Source organism: Peromyscus eremicus, chromosome 2 (assembly GCF_949786415.1).
Source record: "Peromyscus eremicus chromosome 2, PerEre_H2_v1, whole genome shotgun sequence".
NCBI classification, from domain to species: Eukaryota; Metazoa; Chordata; class Mammalia; order Rodentia; family Cricetidae; genus Peromyscus; species Peromyscus eremicus.
In genome coordinates this window covers 31,999,267-32,024,911 of record NC_081417.1, presented here as the reverse complement: position 1 = coordinate 32,024,911, position 25,645 = coordinate 31,999,267, and the positions used below count along the sequence as shown (strand labels likewise).

General features: G+C 36.1%; 1 long non-coding RNA gene across 2 annotated transcripts in view; it reads left to right on the top strand.

Moving 5' to 3' along the window:
- The window catches only part of LOC131904583 (uncharacterized), a 37,439-nt gene extending 15,192 nt beyond the window's left edge, over positions 1-22,247 (top strand). The window contains exons 2-3 of one of the 2 annotated variants that reach the window (XR_009377766.1): positions 8,748-9,090; positions 22,100-22,247. This is a non-coding gene — a long non-coding RNA (uncharacterized LOC131904583). Of the gene's footprint in view, positions 1-8,747; positions 9,091-9,348; positions 9,691-22,099 lie in introns of those variants that run through there. The other variant, XR_009377767.1, reaches the window with a different exon arrangement.
- The last annotated feature ends 3,398 nt before the right edge of the window (positions 22,248-25,645 follow it).

Here is a 25,645-nt window from a genome sequence, read left to right as displayed (position 1 = left end):
GTTATGCTTTCAGCTTTGAGAGTTTTAAACTGGCATCATCTTATGGATTTGGCTCTGGATGCCCATCAAAGCACCACTTCCATGACCTTAGCACTTGCTTCCCAAACATGGCCTCTGCTCCATAGACTGTTTTCACTGTAAATCTATCTATCCATCTCCAGATTGGTAACAGTTTTCCAAACCTCAGTCCTCTGGTGGATTCTATAAAAAGTTGCTGATGTTCAAGGTGTTCAATCTTTTCTTATTATAAGGACAAAATGGCAGTTTCAAATCTCATTACAGTGTCAGAGTTAAAGCTGAGGGTGAAACATTTTACTTTTTAACTATTAGTGCAGCTTCAGGCTAAATTTGCCAATACTGGTAGTGTATGATAAACTGATGGCTGTGGGGAGTGGGAAAATGAGCATCATCATCTTCATCATACAAACTTTGTAAAAGGAAAGAGCTGTAATGTGGCTGTTTCCTAAATTGGCATAGAATGATGAGATGGGGAAAATAAGTTAGAATAGCTCCATTTGTATCATTTCATCTTTTCTTAAGGAGCCTTCAACTCCTGTAAGAGCAAGCTGGTAAAAAAAAAAAAAAAAAAAAAAGAGAGAGAGAGGCTTAAAGGTGGTGATTCCACCTAAAGGAATTCCATAAAATAAAAAGCATAGATGTGTTTTTCATCAAAAGGAAAATATAGTTCTCTTTCTTTAATGTACATTTCTAGACTTAACTCCTGTATCTTTGATAGATTATGAACAAGAGTGTTAAGATTAAGCAATATGAAAAATAATTGTCCTCTTAACATAAGATTCAGAGAACTAGTTATTTCATGCAAAAATAAAGTTGGAGTGCCACTCCAAGCCATATATTAAAGCAAGTTCAAAATAGATAGATGAAATAAATACGATAGCAAAACTATCAAAGTCCTAGAAGAAAATGAAGCCTTCACAAGAGGGGCTACTAAGTTTCTAAAGAGGAACTCTGGGTCCACATGCTGCTTTTATTGTTAAGCGGAAACAAAAACATCTACTGTGCTTAAATATGCTTCTCTCCAAAACTTGACTCATATTGTTGATCATCTCACCTGTAGTTCTTCCCTTGATGCGAATCAAATGTATGGCATTTGCAGCTTCCTTGTTGCTACCATGCCTGGTCCCTTTTTGTCAATTCTGCTCAAATATGAAGTCTTCTGACAGCCACCTCTCTGCTCATGTGCTTGCTTGCAGACCAACTTTGTTTTCTTGAACTTTTAAAGAAGTCTCAATTGCGTATGTCATAGTCATCTGGCATAATTCATAAGTCAAAGACAGAATCATCACAGAGAAATTCTTTGAGGTTTCATCTGTGTGATTCCCACTTCTAAAGAGCTAGAGAAAAAGACATTCCAAATACAAAGTAAACAATGATTTCTACATTATGACAATGTTCCAGGCATGCCAGGCTGGTTTGATGTTAAACAATCAATATAACCCAACCCACCAACAAATTATAAAAGAAAATTAACATGGATATATCAACTGATAATCAGGTGTTACATAATCTAACACACATCTACAAGTAAAGAGGAAAATAAAACTCTAAGCAACCTAAGAATAAGTGATTGCCTTAATTTGTTGAATAATATCTGTAACAATAATCACAATATATATGCATATATATCTAAATAATATATTCAAATAAATATTTTTTGTGCTAAATGACAGTAGTATACTTTTCCAGCTTTAGTAGAGAAAAGATCTTCATCATCTTCTTGAACAGACAATTTTTATTTGGAAACTAAAACACACTACCAAATATTATTTTCATTTTTTTAGAAATAACAGTTGATAGTTTTGTTGTTGACATGATTTCTGAACGGGATCTGCAAATATCTGATCTTGTTTGTGGGTTTATTTTTTCTAAATGTTTTCAATATTTCTTTCTCAATTATTTTCAACAAATTGTTTCCTTTTTGAAGTTACTTAAAGCTGTTTGAAATTCTTTTTCTGTGAAAGCAGAATTTTGATAAAATTAAGAAAATTGTCTATTACAACTCTTCAGACTTCTAAGTGTATTTCCATAACATATTTAAATCAGTTTTGACCTTTTGCTTTACAATAGGCCTCTCATGTTACTTTAAATTTTTTTCTGTTTGTGCTATATTTTAAAAAAAAAATTCATGTTCTTGAGACTTCTTTAGGCTCATTGACACCTTATATTGTTTTAACAAATATTGATAGAGTAAATGGAAATTTTATATTTATGTTAAATGTTATGTTAAAACTTATCTCCAGAATTCAATGTATTACTCTTTGTAACTTACTCCCTTCATTATTTGCCTGTTTTTCTCTTATTTCTGGAATGTATGGAAATACACTCTCTCTGCCAATTTCTATCTGTTTCTAATGAGTGTTAATTGTAGAGATGGTTTTCATTTGCTTTTGTCTGTTTGTTTTGTTTTTTAATCTCTGCTAAATTTTTACTAGACGCTTGATGGTTTCAGTGTATCCTGTTGATTGCTACACTGTTCGAGATTACTGTAAAAAGCTTTATTTAGCTCAATTAACATCTCCTAAAGCAAAGATTCTTAATATTCTCTTTAAGAATACATAAGCTGCATCAACATAGCTTTTATTTTAAAGATAGATTTATTCCACACCCAATGCTGAGTTTTCTCAGCCTCTACTCAAAGCAGTAGAAGGACATCCATCTTTCAGTTTTTTCAAAGGATAGATTGAGAAGTTCCCAGACATGAACATCTCAGGATGTTGAAGTAAAGTGGCAGTTTTCTTTTATAAGATGAACACACTTTCCCACTTACTTTAATCTCCTCTAGATTATGTAAACTTCCACAGGATATTGTCAATGCTCTAAGTTAAGTACCTGCTTCCCTGCATCAGTTTGAAAGGAATGACAAAGAAGAGTTCATACATGTGTAGATGAATTGCTAAATGGTCTTATTAAATAAAAACCTGGAACCAGATATAGGGGTGAAAACCTGAGAGATCAGAGGAATAGGGAAAGCCACAAGCTGACCTCACCTCACCAGCACATCAGTCTCCAAAGAGACCTACTTCGTGTATACCCACATGTACATGCCTTGCTGTTCTGCCATCTGATTTGTTCTCTCTGTCCAGCTACATCACTTCCTCTCCTGCCCAGCTTTGTTACTTCCGGCCTGTCTGAACAGACCGCTAGACCTCTCTGGTTAACTAGTGTTGGAATTTAAGGTGTGTGCCACCACGCCTGGCACTGATCTCAGTGTGGCCTTGAACTCACAGAGATCAAGACAGATCCCTACCTCCAGAATGGTAGGATTAAAGGCGTGTACCACCATTGCCTGACTTCTATGTTTAATATAGTGGCTGGCTTTTTCCTCTGATCTCCAGGCAAGCTTTATTTATTAAAGCACAAATAAAATATCACCACATACATGTGGGGAAACATTGCAATTATTAAAAAGTGTTTTGGACCTTGATTGGTTGCATCCAGAGAAGCAGACCTATCTATGGATATGAAATGCCAGTGGTAAATCCTCTCCACTCTGCTCTGACTGAAGGGAACCTGCTTCCTCCTGATCTCTCAGCTCTCTGAGACTCTTATTCTGATGCATTATTAACTATCTTTTTTCCTGTAATTGTTCCTTGCCAACCTCATGAAGTTTGACCATCCCCAGAATAGAATAATGTTCAGCAAAAACCATGCTGCACTTTCTCTGTTTTCTCCTGATACACCAGTGCTCTGTCTTATGAGTCTTAGAAACTTTCTTTGAAAAATCTCCTCCCTGGAACTCAGACTTCCCCTTTGGCTTGTTTTCTACCCCCTTAGACTGGCAAAAATTTCCTGTCAAACATGAACATGGGCGTGAGACTGACTTATTGTCCTCTTGGAGTTACCAATTAAAACTAAGCTACAAAGTAGTAATTTTTCATGAGTGAAGACAGTTTTTGTCAAAATGTAGAACCTAGTTTCTTAAAATCTTTTTGATTGTTAACCAAAATGATTCCTGGAATTTGAGGTTTGGTAGTTTAGAACTGATAACAACTTTTCTTTATGGGCCAGAAGAAAACAATCTTAATAATATATATATTCATAAGAATGAAAGCAATCTCAGTTCTGTAGTTGGAAATTAAGATGTTTTAGTTTTAGTTAGTTTGTTTTAGCTTGGGTTTCATGTAGTGGAGACAGGCTTCAAGCTTATTATGTGAGCTTGGTCCTCCTGCATCTACCTCCCAAGCCCTGGGATGCCAGGCATGCACCAGTAAGCTTTTCTGGAGATGGGGAATCCAGGGCTGAGTGTATGTTAGGCAAGCCCTTTCCCCACTAATCTATAATGTGAACTGATATCTTGAAATCATTATAGTCTCACAATCTCACTATTAACTTCACAAAAATGTATTTAAAAAGATAACTTTAAAGCCTTTCATGAATTCTATCACTTATAACACTTTGTAGATAAAAAGCTGAGACATATAAAGGTAAAGAAAATATCCATTATGATTACTATACAAGGTGGCCAAGAAATATTTCTCAGGACTGAAAAACTTATGGCAAATCATTTTCTTATCTGTCAAGCAAATAGTAATTATGTGTGTTCTATAAAGCAAACTTTTAAAACAATTTTATTACATGTCTTTATTTATTGATATGTGTGTGTGTTCATGTGCACACATGCATGTGTGTGATGTGTGCTTGTGCCTACGTGCCAAGGTACACAAGGAGAGGTTTCCCCTTCTGCCATATGGATCTTACATTAAACTCCAATGGTCAGGCTCCTCAGAAAACACCTTTACTTGCCAGAACATCTTACTGGCCTAAGGCAAAGTTTTTACTAATGATAAATCATTTCAGTCTTAGATTCATATTTGCTTTCATCCATTGCTTTTCCTCGGCTCCCATAAAAGTGGTTTAAATTATTATTGTTTTTACTATTTCTGAAAATTGTCTCATGTTTTGTGACTATTCCCAGTAAGAAAATCAGTTGAATGGGATTACACATTCTCCCTCTATTACTTTTTGGAGATCAACCACACATGCTCTTATTTTTTTAAATATTAGTAGTCTCTACAGGGATCCTTACTTTTAATGAAGTAGCTAATAATTCTACCTAATTGAGAAGAAAGGGTTAGTTACATAAACAGTAAATCACATTTTCTTTTTTTGATCAGCGGTGGAAGCCAGGAATTTAAATACACATATTTTCTCAGACTCTGCCCGGCCACGTGCTGTTCAACATGGACAAGCAAGCGTGAATAAAAGCAGGGCTGTTCCTATGAAAAATTCTGAAAAGTAAAACACAGCCTAAAGTATTTAAATCTTTTCTTATATTACACTTACTTTTTAATTGAAAATAGGTTCTTATCCCATACAATACATCTGAGCCAGTTTCCACTCCCCCCACTCCTCCTGGCTCCACCCCCCACACACTCACACTCTCTCTCCAGATCTACTCCCCCTCTTTTTCCTCTTAGAAAAGAACAGGCCTCTAAGAGACCACTGCCAGCAGAATACAAGATACGATAATACAAAAAAGCTCACATATCGAGGCTAGACAAGACAATACAATAAGAGTCCCAGGAGCAGGCACAACAGTCCGAAATACACTGGCTCCCACTGTTAGGAGTCTCACAGAAACACCAAGCTAACAACCACAAAAGATATGCAGAGGACCTGGTGCAGACCCGCGTAGACCAAACGCCTTCAGTCTCTGTGAGCCCATTTGAGACCTGCTTGGTTGATTTGGTGGTTCGTGTTCTCCTGGAGCCCCGCAACCACACTGACTCCTATGGTATTTCTTCCCCTTCCTCTTTGGAGTTCCCTGATGTCTGAGTGAGAGACCCGATGAGGACCTCCAACGAAGACTCTCTCTTCATAATGTCTGGCCTTGGGGCTCTGTGCCCACTCTCATCTGCTGCCAGCAGAAGCTTCTCAGGTGACAATTGGACAAGGCACTAATCTATGAGTACAGCAGAATATCACTAGAAATCATTTCCGAGATTTCTTTTTTGCCAGTTGTGTTTGATTCAGCCCTAGGTCTCTGGGCTATCCAGTGTCCAGTTCCCCGACACCCAGGCAGTGGAGGGCATGGTTCCCTGTTGTGGTGTGGGGCTCAAGTTAAATGAAACATTGGTTGGCCACTCCCACATGTTCTACACCATTGTTGCTTCAGCACATCTTGTAGGTAAAAAGACTGTAGGCAGAGGGTTTTATGACTGGGTTGTTTTCTAGGTGTCTCTTTTTGTAGCCTGCAAATTACCTTCTTTGGCTAAAGAGACCAGAATGTAGGGGTGACAGCTATTGTGAAGGGTATTGTTTCCGTGAAGCCCACTTGGTCATTTTGGATGATCTTTTTGATGTGTTCTTTGATTTGGTCTTCAAGTATTTTAATATTTTCATGAGGAAAATTTGTCTGTAATTCTCTTTCTTGACTGGATCTTCTTGTAGCTTGGTTTTCAAGGTAATTGTGTCCTCAAAAAATGAATTGGGCAATGTTTCTTTTGTTTCCATTTTTGTGGAATAATTTGAAGAGTATTGGCATTAACTCTTTGAAAGTCTGGTAGAATTCTGCTTTTTTTTTTTTTTTTTTTTTTTTTAGTTTTTCGAGACAGGGTTTCTCTGTGTAGCTTTGCGCCTCTCCTGGAACTCACTTGGGAGCCCAGGCTGGCCTCGAACTCACAGAGATCCGCCTGGCTCTGCCTCCCGAGTGCTGGGATTAAAGGCATGCTCCACCACCGCCCAGCGTGGTTGGGAGACTTTTAATGACTGTTTTTATTTACTGGAGGATTATAGCTCTGTTAAAATCATTTATCTGATCTTGATTTGACTTTGCTAAGAGGTATTTATGGAGAAATTTATCCACTTCTTTTAATTTGGTAGAGTACAGTTTTTTAAAGTATGTCCTTACAATTCTCTGGATTTCCTAGGTTTCTGTTGTTATGTCCCACTTTTTGTTTCAGTTTTATTTATTTGAATATTCTTTCTGTGTCTTTTAGGTAGTTTGGATAAAGGTTTTTCTATCTTGTTGATTTTTTCAAAGAACCAATTCTTTTTTTAATTGATTCTTTATATTGTTCTTTTTGTTTCTATTTTATAGATTTTAGCTCTCAAATTCCTAATTTCTTACCATCTACTCTTCTTGGGTATGTCTGCTTCTTTTTGTTCTAAAGCTTTTAAGTGCATTGTTAGGTTGCTAGAATGAGATCTCTTCAATTATTTTATGTAGGCACTTAGTGTTTGTTTGTTCTTGGCTTTCTTTGAGGCATTTATTCCTCCAACTGTATGTGTTTTTCTGGATTTCTTTAAGAAAATCATTCAATTCCTAAATAAAAAATAATAATTTTATTATTGTTTGATTTTTGGATATTGGCTTCAAGTTTATAGAGGGACAATCACTGAAGGGCCATGAGATGACATTCATGGAGAAAATGTGGGAAAACTTTTAATTATTTTGCATACAGATAATGCAGCTAGATCCATTGACTCAGGGTCCTCCAGCAGGTGTAACTTCAGGTACTAATGTTATTTGAATGTCTAGCATGATTTAAATAATTATTTATCAATTATTAAGCCTTTTATCTTATTTTCAGTGAAATAAATTTACATATGCTTAGACTATCTCTGTCATGATTTCAGAGTGCCACATATAACAGAACTATGAAAATGTTTACTGTGGGAAAAATATAACACAGGTGTGCCTCATCATACCTGTGTATTATTAGGTTGGAAATGTTGAGTTCCCTGTCCTTATAGAATAAATAACAGTCACTGATATCAGTTAGAAATTATTTTTAAATATTTCAGCTAGACAGTCATGACTTTTTATTTTATTTAATTTTTTAAAGAAATTTAATTAAAATATGATTATAGCATTTAACCCCTTCCTTTCCTCTCCCTCCAGATCCTCATAAGTTCCCTCCATTCAACTCCTTCCATATTTTCTTATTATTATTTGATTATTATTATTATACATATATATGCATATTTATGCATAAATGTATAAATATAACCTGCTTAGACATTTTTGTTGTTTGGTGCATACAGTTTCAGAACTGACCCATTTTTATTAGATAATCAATTAGGAGGCTAATCCCTGGGAAAAGCTAATTTTCCCTCTCTTTAGAAACATTAGATTTTCTTGGTTCCATGTTAGCAAGTCTATTGATATTGCCACTGCTTAGGTGTTGTCTATGTAGCTTAGGAAATCATGCCACTTGGGCTCACAATGGTCCCTACAAGAACAATAAACTAACAAACATCCCAGTACCAAGCACAACTAATCTTTTGTATGGTTGGTCAGGGTAGTCCAAGTGACCTTTAAAATAATTTAGACCATTGCTGTTGCCCTTCAGAGGCTGGAGATAAGCCCCCATGGCAGAAGTCACCTCACACACAGAACACAAGATTCAGACTATTTGGGCTGGATCTAACCTGGGAGCCTCCTTCCTGCGGTCTAGCTTCCTTGGTACCAGAAAATGCTATGCAAGGGAAACAGTTAAGAGTCCTATCCCTTTGCAACCTCTATGAACTATAACATTGACTGCCATGGCAAAATATTTTTAAAAGTGCAGTAAGTGGCATATATCTATGGTGGTAAACACAGCTGTCTAAGTGGACTTAAGGCTCACAAAACAGGAGTAAAATCATGTCTGATACTAGAAACCTAGCCAACTCTCCATAGCTAATGACGTCATGGATCTTAGAAAAGAATCTACCACCTCTTCTTTGCTATACCAGTATAATTCCTAAGGCCATTCTAAATCGAAACTTTTTTTTTTTTATAGCAGGTGGAGACCATCATAGGAAATGACAACCGAACACAATGAAGACACTAAAGGGTTGTGGGTCATCTAGACCAATGGATCAAACTACAACATTTCTCCTACATCAATGACTTAGGAAACATTACGAAACAGGGTGTGGAGAAACTGTAAGAGCCAGAATACCAGGATGTCTAGTATGAAAGTTTCTATGGGAATGGCTACATAAATAGTCAATATATATATTGGATTTTTCAAGATAGGATTTGTTATATGGCCCTGGCTGTCCCTGGAATTCATTCTGTGGAACAGGCTGGCCTTGAACAGAGATCTGCCTGCCTCTGCATCCAGCGTGCTGGGATTAAAGGTATGTATTACCACCACCCTGCTAGTCAAAACATTTTAATTTTAAACATCTGAAATGGATTTAGTGCTATGCTGTTCTTTCATTTTTCTTTCCTTTATTGTTTCTTTTTATATTTGAGTTAACAAATAAAGAACTCTTCCTTAGAGCTAAGATGTCTCAGATAGTATAGTGCCTACCATGCAAGCATAAGGACTTGAGTTCAGATGTCTGCACCTATGTGTAAAAACTGGTTGTGATCATTTATGTCTGTAACCCTAGCACAGGCAAAAAAGGAGAAAAGCAGATACCAGGAGCTCACTGGCCAGCGAGTATTGCCAATGGATGAGCTCCAGATTCAACTGAGAAGCCTCAAAGGATAAAAAGGAGATGTATCAAGGAAGAACCACAAACATACAAACAGATGCACATGCAAGTGGATACAATACACACACATATAAATAAATAAATAGATAGATAATAGATAGATGATAAATAAATATTCTCCTATACCATACTTTTTTCCCCCTAGATTCAGAGAATGGAAAACCATGGAAAAGGGAAGAGATTGTAAGAGTTAGAGACAAGGAAGGACTGAAGTGAAACATTGTCTTCTGGCCTTGATGGATGCACTTTTGAATTCACCATAGCTATGGTTGCCTGGCCAAGATCAAGACAGTCAACATTCCAATACAATGTGGGGAAGGGAATCACAAAGACCCATCTCTAGCTGAGAATCTGTTAAGAGTTGATGGCTGCTAGGTGATAGTGTCCATTTTCTCCAGAGCTGTGGTGTAGCATGAATCTTAAAGGTACTTATTAATAAAATCAAACCTGGGGCCAGTTATTGGGGTGAAATGCTGGATGGTCAGAGAGACAGAACAAGCCACAGCTAACCTCACCTGGCCAACCTCTCAGCTGCTCTTGTTTCCTCAGACTGGAAGCCTCTGTGTCCTCATATCCGAATGGCTCTCAGCTGAACTATGCTGCTAGAAGCCTGAAAGCTTAACCAGCCAAATGCTTCTAGTTTCTGGTTCTCATGCCTTATATACCTTTCTGCCTTCTACCACCACTCCCTGGGATTAAAGGCTTGCTTTCTGGGATTAAAGGCGTGTGTCACCATGCCTGGTTGTTTCCAATGTGGCCTTGAACTCACAGAGATTCAGAGGGATTTCTGTCTCTGGAATGCTAGGATTAAAGGTGTGAGTGCCACCATTTTCTAGCTTCTGTATCTAGTGGCTGTCTGTTCTCTGACCCCAGATAAATTTATTAGGGTACATAATATTTCGGGGAATACAATACCACCACACTGTGGGCTCTTGATCAAGGTCTGTCACACTCATGCATGCACTGACAACACTAATTGAACTCAACAAGTCATTAAAAAAGAGGAAATGAAGTGGAGAGAGGGATATGTGAGAAATGTTTTAGAAGTTTGGAGAATAGAGGGGTGAATATAACTGAATATCTTGTCAAATAATAAATAAAAAAACATATTAATAATAAAATGAGGGTGTTTCTTGTTTTATTCTCCATGAAGTACTGCATAAGAGACTGGTAATTACTCTCACACTCTAGTCTTTAGTAATCTACTAGAAATCCCTGTTAGAACATGCTGTGGGATGTCTTGTATGCTGTGAAAATGTATTGCTATGATTGATTGATAAATAGAACACTGATTGGCCAATAGCCAGGCAGGAAGTATAGTGTAGGCAAGACAAGCAGAGAGGAGAATGCTGGGTAGAAGAAGGCTGAGTCAGGAGATGTAGCCAGCCACCTTGAGGATAAGCATGATGTAAGATATCGATAAGCTATGAGCCACATAGCAAGGTATAGATTTATAGAAATGGTTAATTTAAGATATAAGAACAGATAGCAAGAAGCCTGCCATGGCTATACAGTTTATAAATTATATGTCTCTGTGTGTTTACTTGGGGGACGCTAGTGGGAGAGATTTGTCCTGACCATAGGCCAGGCAGGACCAGGAAAACTGCAGCTACAAGAACATTTTAGATTCCAATCTAGACTTTGGTATATACTAGCTACACGATCTGAGAAAATGATTAAATTTTGTAAAATCTTGATTTATTCTTCTTTAAAATGCTGACCAAATACATCTACATCCTACAGTTCTGAAACATGCATTCGATGTCTGGAACACACTATGTCTCAGTACATGATCACTATTGATAGTTTTAGTGTTAATTATTAGCCAGCAGCTTAAGTTGTGGTAGTCTGATGAAATTACTCTCTTAATATATATTAATCATCTTAGTCAGCTTGCACAGAATTAAGTTAACACACAAAAGTGGGGTCATTACATATTGAGGCTTAACTACATTTGTTTAGCACATTGTGAAATGAATTCCAAATAGCATGATCCATATGATATTACAATATATAAATGACAAATTTCTAGCATACAAGGTTTTGGACCATAGAGATAGCCTCTGGTTCTGATGTAGTATATATAAACTTAATTTCCATGAACTTTGGGGCAGACCATAGGATCAAGCCAATTGAGGCACTGCAAAATGAATCCTTGGGTTATCTTGTTATAAACAAGAATAGAAAAGGAAGAGTACTGATGTTAAAAAAGAGGCACGTCCCTGAAAAAGTCTGTTGTCCTCTTGGGTTTTAGTAGTTTCCTGGGGCAACCATAACATAATACTGGTACATGGGTGGGCTGAACAACAGAAATTCACTTTCTCATGATTTGGGTGGCTAAAAGTCTTGTGATTAAGTTTCCAGTATGGTAGATATCTCTAAGGCCTCTTTCCTCAGCCTGTAGACAGCTGTGTCCTCATTCATGCTCCACATGGTCTTCTTCATGTGCACATCTATATCCTCACCAGCTCTTCTTGTAGGGGTTAGGGCATTCTCCATCAACTACATTTTAGTTTAAGTACTTTGAGTGTGTGTGTGTGTGTGTGTGTGTGTGTGTGTGTGTGTGTGTGTGTTTATGAGTGTAGATTATGAACATGTATGTGGAGGTCAGAGGTTAACCTTGCTTCTTAAAATCTTACCCATTTTTTTTTTTTTGGTTTTTTTGAGTCAGGGTTTTTCCGTGTAGTTTTGGTGCCTGTCCTGAATCTTGCTTCAAATTCACAGAGATCTGCCTGGCTCTGCCTCCCACGTGCTGGGATTTTAAAAATAATATCTTTCACTGAACTTGGAGCTTGTGGGTCTGTCTAAGCTGACCAGCCAGCAAGCTCCAAGCATCTCCTGGTGTCTACCTACCATTGCCTCTTCAGCAATGGGTTAACAGACTTGTGTCACCAAGCCTAGCTTTTTTTTTTTTTTTTTTTTAATGTGAGGTCTGAAGATTGAACTGAGGTCTTCTTCATGCATGCGTAGCAAGCACTTCAACAACCATGCCATCTTTCTAGGTCTTCTCTCAAATATCCTTTTAGGGATTTTATCTCTAAGTAAGGTCACATCCTGGGGTGAAAATGTAGGTGGGATATCAATATTTAAATTTGTGCAAAGACATAATTTAGGAATAATATGTGATTTGCTTCATTATGAAACCATGACTATAGGATGGATCATTCTCTAACTCTGTACAGGTATTCCTTGGCTTATGATGAATTACACCCAATAAATCCATTAGAACTTCAGAATGGCATAAGTTAATATAGTATAATATAATTATGAGTGAAGCCTAGAAATATAGTATACTGAGGCACCTTGGAGGCAGATCTTTAGCATCACATGATAGGGAATGGGTGCATTACCCAGAACCACCAATACATGTAACCTGCCCAAGAATGATCAAGTTTCAAAGTAAAGCTGCTACTGAGTATACCATGGTTTCATGCCACTCTCATGGGAAAAAAAGCAGAAATGAAACCACCATTATAAGTTGGAGACCACCTCCATTGAACTTCCATTGATCCATAAAGCAAAACACTTGAATCAATATGCATATATATTTAGTAGAAACATATTAATTCAAATGTTATTCTCATTGTAAAAAATAAGGCAATGACAGTGTATTCTTCATGGGTTTGTTTTGAAAGTGTCTCATAGTTTATTTAAAAACTAAGCAAATGAGTTTAGTTTTCCATTGTTTGGAAAACAGTCTATCCCCCAAACCAGGTCAGAAAAGCAATGTTGTTCTCGTAGTTAGAAACACACACGTCTTTGAAGCCTATGTAAGGTAAGATAGTTGAATACATTATTAGATGTGTTTCTAGATTTTAATCTATCATTGGTTCTCTTGGAATTAAAGGCTAAGATTTAAAAACCTAAATCCCCAAGCTTGCTGCTGTCCTTACATATTTTGCTTAATTACCTTTCTCCTTTGGTTGCACCTCTGAAATTACAATTTTAGTGAATTCTTATTCATCAAAGTTATAATTAGCTGATTCATAGCAGAGTGTTTTTAACTGACAAAGGTATTGATGGTAGTGGGCTGTGTGCCTGCATTGAGAACATATAAGGAAGAGACTGAAAGGACAATATTTATTTTCCTTGTCTAATGTGCCATAGTGTTTCAACAATTGCAGTGTTAGGGAGAGAAAGGAGCAATGTCTGAGGGGTGCAGGGAACTGTTCCCCAGAGGCGCAGTGGGAAGAGCACATGATAACTTTCAGAGAGGCATTTGAATAGTTGTGAGATTTTTCTTTAATGTCCGCACAGTTGTAACACAAATTAGGTGAAAGGAATAAAGCATATTGTAGTACTCTAGAGTGCTTGCACCTATTTTCTTAGCATGCATTTTTTTCTGAAAGTCTCTTCCTCTAGGAGATACTATGCATAATTATGTGTACATATTTATTACGCAGGAATATTGGCTCTACAGGGTTTCACATCAGCTGGTGATACTCACAGCACACACCACTGCTCATTTCTGCTTTTTATTCCTTGTTTTGTTATTTCCTGTGGTTTATGTTGTTTTCAGTAGATGAATTAGAAAAATCTTAGAAAATTGGTTACTGAAAATTGGAATGGGAAACACTGAGATCTCTTCTGAACCCCTCCTTTCAGTGTTTATCATAAAGCACACTTCTGGGTGCTCGCTTGATTTACATTTAGCAATGTCTAAGTGCAAATGGTAATGACACAGCAAAGTAAGCGGGGCTGTGTGCAATTGCTTCCCGCCTTTCCTCAATTGCATGGCAATCCCATAGATTCCAATCTTGACAGGTCGCATAATTAGAAAATTCTCTTTGTCTTATTAAATGTGACTCCTGAATAGAATTCACTCCATTGCCAGCAAAGAACAGAAAATATACTTCAAATCTAAAATGGGAAATCAAGGGGGACTGTTTTATTTTTATCTGTCTTTGTGCAAGCGACATTATTATCAAAGGATATTGTAATGCTGAAAATGTGCTTTGGGGATTTAAATCAAGCATTAGCCTGGAAAGCAAGAAGTGCTGTAGGGCCCATGCAATATATTTTCTCATTAATCTGATTGAAAGATTATCCTTCCTATAGCTATGAAAAGTCTAATACTCATATATCCATCTTCTCGGCTAGTAAAATTCAGCTTTGTGCAAAGTCATTGTCTCTCCTGTTGGGGATCTAACACTTTTTTTCTCTCAGCATAAGTCCATCTATATTAAAATAAATTCAGAGCAGGCCGCCATTTCATGCACACATTGTGATTATTTCATAAGCTGCTGTGGAAAATGGAAGTATCAGCAAGCCATGCAGTTTCCTGGTAATGTAATGCTGTCATTACCTCAGTGGTCATGTGAAAAAGTTTAGCTGTACTGTCTTTGACAAATGTTCAGTGAGTCAAAACAGTGCATTTAAATGAAATGCAGATATGAATGAGCCATTACTGCAATCACAATTCCAGCTTCTAAATTGTCTTATATGAATATATACACTTTCTCTCTAGCCTGACATTTGTAATACATGACTAGCTCTGCATTTACTCTTCCACTCCGCCTCTTTTCTCAGCATCTTCCATCCCCGGATTCAGAATGGAGTATTGTGATCAGAAGCTGCATGCAGTAATTGAAGATGCTCCCGATGATTTCATGCAATCAGAGTGGCACATTATTTGTGATGAAAATGAACTAAAGGGACAAAGGGGATGTATAGATTGTCTTGCTATATATAGTCAGTGCCTTTACAAAGGGCTGGCAAATCTGTGTGAACAAGCCATGTCAAAAGAAAACCCCAGCCACTTGCATGCTTTTAAACACAAGAGACTAGCTAAAATCTTGTGTAACCTTAGTCATACCTTGCAGCGTATATGAATTTAAGTTTTAATGAAACCAAGGAAAATGTCTGAAATAGAAAGATTTCCATTCACAGCACTTTGTGTGCTGATACCATGAACAGTATACATGGCTCCAGTCATAACTGTCACAGAGATAATATTCTTTTATGCCTCAAGACACTGAGATGGTGCTGAAGATAACCAAAAGAAATAAGCTGCCACCATCACTAATCTGCAGCTTTGAAACACTATAGCTTTGCATGGTTAAGAGAAGGTAAAATCACCTAACCAGTGTAATAGAGAAACGTTTTAAAAGTGAACAGGGGCTGGAAGAATTAAAGCCTTTCATATTTATTTGTCATCCATATGCACTATGGGTCAAATCGTCTGTATCCTATTTTATGTGTTTATATATGACAATTGAAAATGCAAAATGAGCTGAAGCCTTTCCATTCCCCAAAGACATGTTTGCTAATGCAGTGAAATGAAAATCTAAGAAGCATTTGGTTCAGTGTTACCTTCAGAGGTTAACTTTGGCAATCTTAAGTGTGTCCTTATGGCTGGATTTGTAATGTGTGTAGCAGATTAGAGTGTATTATGATACTCAGATGCAACACCCAAGTAGTATAAAAAAATACTGTCTATATTTTTCTCATCCAATAAATATTGCTTGAGGGCTTTTTCCACGGTTAAAATTGAATTTTACATTTCCATTGAGTATGTGACTTATCAACTACACTCTGCACTTGCAATCCTGTTTAAAAAAACATACACACAAAAATCAACCAAAATTTGATGAACACTTTCTACAAAGTCAGAGTACCAGATCCATAAAAATAAAATAATCATTTTCATGACAAGGACTACATTTGGGGGTAAACATATATCCCTTCATACCACAGTAGAATTCATCTTTACTCATAAAAAAACAGCAATCCTTCCTTGTTGCTTTTAAGGAAAAAAGTAAATGAAAGCTAAAACTTAAAATAACAATAGTATTTATTCCTAGTTAAATATTTGTTTCTTAAAATCAGCTTCAAAATCTCTAGTCAGAAATCTTGCAATTGTAAATACAATTTGATGCCCAAGACTCAGGAAATCACATAGAAAAAAGTTAATACCCAACAGTATGAGAACTAGACCCCACAATGAGTCAATTTTTGGATTATCTGCTTTAAAAATGTGATAACTTTGCAGGGAAAAGAATAATTTTACTTGGAAATGTAGAGTAAGATATATTTATATATTTTTAATCGAACACAAGAACTATCAATACTAATCTGCTAATTTGTGCCCCCCAAATGCAATCATATTGTTAGGACAAAAACACAATGTATTCAGGAAGCTATTAAATGCAGAGCAGTATTTGAAATCGAACCATGGTGACTTGTTGTTATGTCATGCTGACATTATTGGTTCTTGTATATAGTTACATAATGATCTCTAAATCTAGCTTTTGAAATTGTTCTATAAAACCCTGCTAAGGGATGTCAAAAGCTGACTTCAGCATCAACTTTTTACAATTCTTACCTTAAAGGTACACGCAACATGCTCTTTTATCGAAGTTAAAAATAATTTAATAAAATATTGTAATTTTCTTCCTCTAAAGAAATCTGTGGCATGAAAGACTCCTGTGTCTTTTTATCTCCAACTTTTTATGGATGTTGTTTGTCATCGAAAGATCTTTAACCTAGAACAGCTATAGCAGTTAAACTATTACATGTTCGAGGAAGAAAAAAAGAACAAATTATTTAATTGTTATAGTTTTTAATGTACAATATTGATGTGACATATTCTTAACATGATGTCTAAAAATTCAATTGTACTGAAAAAATACTATTCAAAATATATGACAATATAATTAGAAATAATTGGTTCTATAATATTTTCAACTTTTAGTTTTATATCTTACAAAATAATAGTATATGTTTTGATGCCATCTTACAGTATGGAAGATTATTCTCCAAATATGATGGAATCTATAGCACAAAATAAATAATAGTGACAGAAATAAGTAACTTAACTTTACATTAAATAGTTAAGAAAATGGCATTGTATTATAAATAGACATTTTCTTTTCTTTCAAGCTACTGTATAGAACAACCTAAAAATGGTACACCAAAGAAAATCATACTTAGCATTTCTCCATAGTTCTCAAATAGAGAAGATGGCGTCTAGCAATGGAATTGCTGCCATACAATCACTGTCTGTTCTCTGCAAGCCTTTGCTTTTGTAAATGTAAATGAGGCTGCTTCGTCTAGTTCTCAGGCTGCTGTCCCCACTATTATCGCTTTGGGCAATGCTGATGATTAGTTACCTGATTCCAGATTCAGAGACGCTCAACTATGAGAACTGGACTCTGGCATGTAAATGACTGAACTGATGTGAGGCCATAAACAATTGTGGGCCATTTACACAAATGGACCTGGCCTGCATTTGATCAAATCTTTTACTATAGAGAATAGCCTTGTATTAGCTCCATGCAATTTTTTTCAAACTCTCATGAAATATCGGGACACACTTTGTGTTGTTGTTTTTTGTTTGTTTGTTTGTTTGTTTTTAAAAATGTTTTGACACCAGCACCCACCCCAATGGTATTTTTTGATCAAAATCTCATTACTTCATGTCTCATTCAGTCACATTCAGTAAGGTGTTTCTATTAGACATAGGTTCCTCGAGGAAACTAGATTTTCTTAAAAATAAGCTTCTGAGGAGCTTCTTTGGATCATAAAAGTGTGAATTCCAACTGGGTTAAAAGATACAATATGCTTATTAAAAATCCATCAATGAATCCATCAATCATCTTGAACATGAAATTTATTACTTAAGCTTTCATGTTTGTAATTTTATATTCCAAAAGAGTTTGAGATGTCAGGAAACAGCTTCCATACAATCATTTCTTGTTCTCATCAGAATATTTGGTATCTCAGTTTGAAAAGCTGCATAAACTGATTTGCAAAATTATTTTTAAAAATTCTACATAAAGACTATTAAATCAGCACAGTTGAACTTGCAAAGCATAACACATGGTTAGTGGGTTCAATATCCTACCTCCCTGTATTTGATGGGATAGTAACTATAATAATAGATTCCAAAAAGATGAGAAAGAAACACTGCTGAATCCTTTAAGCCACCCAGGCAGATCAGTCATTTATAATGATAATGAGCCCTGTTCAGAACACAGTAACAATGAGCAACCAGACAACAGTCATAACAAAGTAGAGGTTTTCTGTGAAAAATTAAGAACTAGACCTAATTTGATTAACTGAGATCTGTAGAGCCATTCTTACATCCAGATTTCAAAGACAATTGCTTTAATAATCATTTCATTTTGTGTGGGAGGCACAGGGCTCAGAGTAACATGTGATCTCCAGATTCCAAGCTTGGTGTGACAAAAACTCAGGATTTAAAGAAATTAGGCCCCTATCTCCTCCATCTCCAAGGACAGATTGTAAGTAGGATCCTTAATTCCATACCTCCTCTTTATCTTCCAAGGAAAAAGACTCAATTTGTTTTTCAATTTCACACTTTTAACTGTGCTTCTTATCTCCATTGCTGCTTTCATGGCATAATCTCTTGCTTTGGTATTAACTTACTCTTATCCCTTGAAAATAATATTGTGCCAGACATTTTCCAGGGTGAAGAGCGAGCACAGAGTCATGCTCTTCAAGTAGCTCCCACTCTGCTAGAATACAGGTAAAACACTTACCTTATGGATTTAAAAAGGGGGGTGCATGAGGACATAATTGAGTAGAGAGTGAGGAATTTTACTGAGAAGAGAATAAATTGGAATGAAAGAGAATTGGGAAAGGAGCAAATATGTATCTAAGTTGAGAAAAATATATTTAAAGGCACAGAACATTGTAGATAAATGTAAGCAGTTTGAAATTGAGGAATCACCGACTTCAAAGAAAGATACTGTAACACCATATTGACCCTACTCTGATATCCGAGTCCAGAGGGTCCTGGGTTTTGGATGCAGGTGAGGGTACAAAGAATAATGCCATCATCTCATGTGTTGGTATGGGTCAGCAAACTATGCCTATCATCTCATATAAGTGGCATGACTTGGGGTGACGTTAAGCAGGACAGGTCACGGGCACATTATGGTATCCTGTAACCAATTTCTCTTCTTCATAATATAAATAAACACTTGATAGTTTGGCTTCTCCAAAGTCTTCCAAAGGTATCCTTTTCATATAAGGAGAAGCCAAACTATCAAATGTTTATATAAAATAAGTTTTCTGAATTCAAATATGTACTTTCTGTCTAAATTTGACTTTTTATATAGGGTTGTCAGATATATGATATTAGCACATATCAGTGCTTTGGTTTATTTGTATACTATTTTCATTATGTTATGTCTGTGGACTATAAGAGTTTTATAGTAATTATTGAGGGTCACAGGTTAAATACCCTCTACCAACACATGAACTATGAAAAGAAAACAAATTCAAATGTTTTGATTAATCAAACATTTCCATGTCTGTCAATTGCAGTGATATTTTATTTGTGCTGAATTGTGATATTTTATTTGTATGTTAATAAATAAAGTTTGCCTGCAGATCAGAGGTCATAGCCATAAACAGAAGTCAGGTGGTGGTAGCACATGCCATTAATTCAATCACATGGCAGACAGAGTCTCTGTGTGGTCAAGGACACAGCCAAGCCTGGTGACACGAGCCTTTAATCCCAGTACCAACTGTAAAGACATGGAGGTCTGTATAGACAGGTAGTGACAAGAAAGTGATGTGGCTGGGTTCAGAGCCAATGAGAAGGCAGAACAGGAAGGCAATAAAGGCATAGGTTAGACAGGAAGAGGTTCTCTTTAGGAAGCTATGACAAGGTGGTGAGCTAAGGTTAGTTGGCGGCTATTGCTCTGATCTCTATGGCTTGTACCTCTGTATTTGGCTCTGTGTTTCTTATTTACTAAGACTGTTTAGAAATTTGTCTACAGTCAATGGAAGTCTTACTCACAGAATATAAGTATGCAGAAACTTAACATTGTGAAAAGGAAGCAAGAGCCATGCTGATTAATAACTCATTAGCATTCTTTAGCATAAGCTATCACCTGCATCATGGGAAAGAAGATAGCACACTATAATTTATCACTTCAACAGACACTAGACATCACTCTGCGTTTTAAATCCTTGTTTTAATTATCTAGCCTGATATTTTCATAACCACTATTATAATATCAAGAGGTACAGAAGATACTGTGGGAGAGATATTTTGTCATATTTAGTCTATAGTTCTAGATTTCATAGTAAGATTGTAATGAGGATTACCATTTACTCAACTTTTAGATAATTTAATAATAAACCACAATCAATAAGAGTCTTGAAATATTGTACCCCATGTTTTATATTAAATGACACACATACACACATGCATGCACATGTGTACACACATGTGCACACACACGTACACACAGAGACATATACACACCAACTTTTCTATCGTTTTTGGCTTAATCCCATTTGGTATTCACAATGAAAATGAGTTTTGTTATCAGGCAAGAAACTTGAAACTGTTTTAACTTAGACATTAATCTATATATTAGGGGCATATTTACAGTTCTTACATAGCACAGTAGGTCAGTATATAGAGAGATCTGCATTTAATTTGCTAAAGCTGGCTAAGCTCCAGGACATATTTCTCATTTTAATGATTTTGTTTATTCCATAGATTCTTTTATTTTCTCATGGTTGTGCTAAGGCATGCTGGATAAAAATATGCTGCATGTAGAAGCCAAACCACAGTAAAATGACTCTGCCTAACCCTAAGAGTTTCAGCCATTTCCTTTTATATTTCATAATAAGATTTGACAACTCAATTTAAAGAAAATACACAATAGTTGCTGACTACAGTGAAAAGTTTATATTAAAATAATGTGTTGCTGTGGGGAGGTGGATAATTGAGCATACAGTAGGTAATTTCTGTCAGGGCTCCTGAAATAAGCAAAAGTAATATCTTTTAACTAAGGATAAATGCAGATAATGTTACCCTAGTCAGTAATTAGGATTTTACATATCCTGTTAAATGCTGATGCAAAAGGAAATTAAGAAAAAGCCTGCATTTAGTCATCTCAGTAGAGTGGCCCAGCGCCTTCCAGGGAGAACTGACCTTTGATTGGACCCACTTCTTACTGAGATGTGGCTCCAATAGTTTTCCTATGTCATTTTATGAAGGCAGAAAAAACATGGGAACTCCAAAGAAAATCTAACTAAAATTACTAAATCCTGGCAGGAATCGGGAACTCCAGCAGGTATCGTTCACTTTAAAATACAACTTTGTCTATTTTCTGTCCCCTAGTTATGCTCTGAATTCTGGGAGACAGAAAATACTTTGACAACATCGTTCAGATAATCAATTGTCAAATTTCTAGAGGACATTGAAAATTTCAAGAGAGTACTTTTTTTCTTTTCAAGAAAATGTATACAATTGTTACAGGCAAAATATTCCTAAACTATTCTGTTCATTAATAAGTTGATGTCCCAAATAAAGAAGCAGGTATTGGGGCTGAAGTGATGGGTAAGAACGCTGACAACTCTTCTAGGGGATCTGGGTTCAATTCCTAGCACTCACATAGCAGCTAACAACTGTGTATAATTCTAGTCCCATGGGATCTGACACTCTCTTGCGGTCACCATTTGGGCACCAGAAATGCACATTGTGTAGACATACATTTAGGCAACATCCTCAACCACCACCACCACACACACAAAGTGACTGAAAAATTGTATCTGTGCAGTGAATATTGATTCACAAACAAAAATCTAAAAGCCATTTTTATCCTTCATATTATAAGGAAGATAACATCTCTCTCTTTTTGATTTTCTGTTTCTGCAGGTGGCCATGAACCACTAGTACTGGTCAGTCTTTATCCAAACTCTCTGTAAAGCTGGAGAACAATTAGAGGAATTTAGATGTGATGAATATGGATCACCATAAGTCCTTGCAAAAGAAAAGAGCTATGAAGACTTCAGTGTTATCATTCCTCATTGTGTTCTGTGTAATTTTTCCCACAATGCTTCTTTGCTACTAGACCCATTGAGAAGGTTTTAGCAAGCATTAAGTAGCATGGATTAAAGTGGGGAGAGAATAGAGCTAAGGAAGCAATTAGTGAGATATTTCAGAATGTATTGGGGTAGAAGTCTCCATTATCATTTATCAGCGTTCCTTTAGTTGGGACCTGGAGACAAGCCCCTAATCAAGCATTATTGTAAATGATAGACACTTGAATCTCTATAATCATAATCTTCTCTGTAGGCTTGGAAACTGCTCATTCCATTTTCACTAAATCCCTTTTATCCACTTGATCAAGTGTCCTGTCAACCCTTGCTCTGTTTCCTTGGGTTGTCTCAGTTGAGTATTGACTATCTTCTCGATTACTAGTGTATGCTTACCTTAGATTCCTAGATCAGCTTTTCTATGTAGTTAATTCCTGAGGTAACTTCCATCTTTCCTCCCTCCTTCCCTCTGTCCTTTCGTCCCCCTCTCTCTCCCTACATTCTTTCCTTCCTTCTTTAGTTTTTCTTTTTATTCTTCCAATCAGAAGGCCAAGGAGAAACCTATAGATTACTAAATATGAACTCCATTTATACACTTTCATAAGACCTTATGGTTGCATGTGTTTGCTGTTTGTAAAACCTTTAGCAAACATATTTGGAGTTGTTATGTTATTCTGTATTAAGTACAAAATTTTTAATGAAAGAATCAGAATTTTCAGGCCACATTGAGCTTATATAATGGAAAAAGTTTTAAATATAATGGATTCAAATTCTAAAATGAAAACTCTTTGGATAAGAACTTATGTTTCTTCATCACTATATCCCAATGATTTTTCAGAGTCTGGAATATTGGTAGCATAATACATATTTATTTTTTAGTAAATGAACAACAGACTTGCCACTTTATAGAATGCTTTTGATCTGCTAAAAAGAATGGTCAAATTATATATGTATTTAGACATATATAAATATATTATATATATTTGTTGTATGTTACATATAATGTATAATATATTAGATATTATATATATATAATTAGTTACATGTAATTAACAATGATTTATATATATATATAATTATATTTATATAATTAACAGTGAACACTATTGAAAAGTATGATAAAGGAACTATTAGACAAAAGCATTGTATTACATAGACATTTATATGCCTAAATTGTTCCTTAGATCATCTATTTTCTAGAAAATACTCTTGGATTGATTTACTTCACATCTCTCTTTGTGCAACAGACATCCAGCTATGTTTTAAATATTCCAAAGTCATCAGTTATATATGTAAAGTAGCAAAAACACATTGTTTACATTTTTCTTATTGACACCAAGGATCTCATCCTAGAATTCTAGTAGCAAATTATCTGGCATATGATTCATCACTGCTATTTTGCCAGATAGACACACACACACACACACACACACACACACAAATACACACACACACACACACACACACACACATTTTCCCAAAATGTGTAGAATCAAATGAAAGCACTTTTTAAAATAGTGTATTTTAAATTTTGTTATTTTTTGTTACTGTTAATGACAGCAATGAATTCATAATTATGAGAAATATAAATTCTGTGCCTCCTTAAAGGCAAAGATTGCTTTTAACTATTAATTTTGCAGTGTAGTCAAAATTAGTTACCTGCAAAATGTATTAACAAGAACATAGATTACTACCAGTTAACCATCTTAGGTACAAATAAAACATGACTAATTAGAATAAAGAAAACAGTGCCAGTATGTTTTTACCTTTATTTTTAATGGAATAAAAATTTTAAGAAACATTTTTTGGAGAAGGGACATTCTAAGAGACTGACAAATATGATAGATCTGTTCACCGCTGCAGAAAACAGCTCATCCTGAAAACTCTTATCCTTATATTGGGGTCCTTAACTAAAGAGTAACAAAATCCGATGAAAGATGTGGACCTTTGCTCCAGACACATGATGACATCAGTAAAGCCCTCCTTCCTTCCCTCACCTCACATCCTTAAACACGAAATTTGGATTTTTTTTTTAATTTTGCAATACAATTCAGTTCTACATATCAGCCATGGATTCCCTTGTTCTCCCACCTCCCGCCCCCCTCATCTTCCCCCCAGCTCATTCCCCATTCCCACCTCCTCCAGGGCATTTTTTTTCCCCCTCGGAGCTGAGGACCAAACCCAGGGCCTTGTGCTTGCTAGGCAAGCACTCTACCACTGAGCTAAATCCCCAACCCGGAAATTTGGAATTTTTGAATGCATTCATGATGTCAGGTCAGAAGCCCTTACCCAGTGAGGTAAAGTGGGTTTTTAATAGGCAATATTTCTTTGCTTCACTTTTTGTATATTACATCTCAGTCAGGAAGAACAATGCATTCTGGTGCTTTATGACAACAACAACAAAATAGCAATTATAGTCAATGATATTTAAATTATGTAAATCAAAGTAACTATGACAGCACAAATTTGACTCCTTTAGTTACTTCTTTTTAAAGAACATAGTTGAGGAGGTGGTACTTTGGGAAATAGATGACGAAGGAGTTAGGGGAGGAATGAGAGGTGAATATGATCAAAATACATTGTGTGGTGATGTTTGTAATCTAAGAAATAAAGCTTGTCTAAAGATCAGAGGACAGAGCCAGCCATAGAGTTAAATAAACATAGAGGTCAAGCAGTGATGGCACACACCTTTAATCCTAGCATTTGAGAGACAGATATCTGTCTGAATCTCTGTGAGTTCAAGGCCACACTGGGCTATATGAGATTGATCCAGTCTAGGAGAGAAACAGAGCCAGACAGTGGTGGCACACACCTTTAACCCCGGTATTTGGGAAGCACACACCCTATTCATCCCAGCACTAGGAAAGTTGAAATAGGAAGTGAAATGACTGGACAGAGAAAGGTATATAAGGGTGAGCAGACAGAAACTTGACAACCTTTCAGCTGAGGACTCAGAGGCATTCAGTCTGAGGATTCCTGGAGACAGAATTGGCTGAGGTGCTGGTGAGGTGAGAAGTGGCTGTGGCTTGTTTCCTCTGATCTTTCAGCATTTACCCCAGTATCTTACTCTGGGTTTTTTATTATAAGACCATTTAAGATTCATGCAACATGTCGTATACATGCATAAAATTCTCAAAGATTTAAAAATAATATTGTATTAAAATGTTCTCTGGGCCATTTTTGTCAGACACTAAAAATTCTTGTAAATTAATCTAATTATGCTGGCAATTTAAAAAGGTAACATTTTTTTTAAAGAGCCTAATATTACGTAGTGGCCATTACTGATCTGTGTGTATTTATTTGTACGCTCAGAGGCAAAGCGAGGTACATGTGAGACAACAGTCAGTCTTTAATGATCTTTCCCCAGCTCCTCTTTTGAAATCTC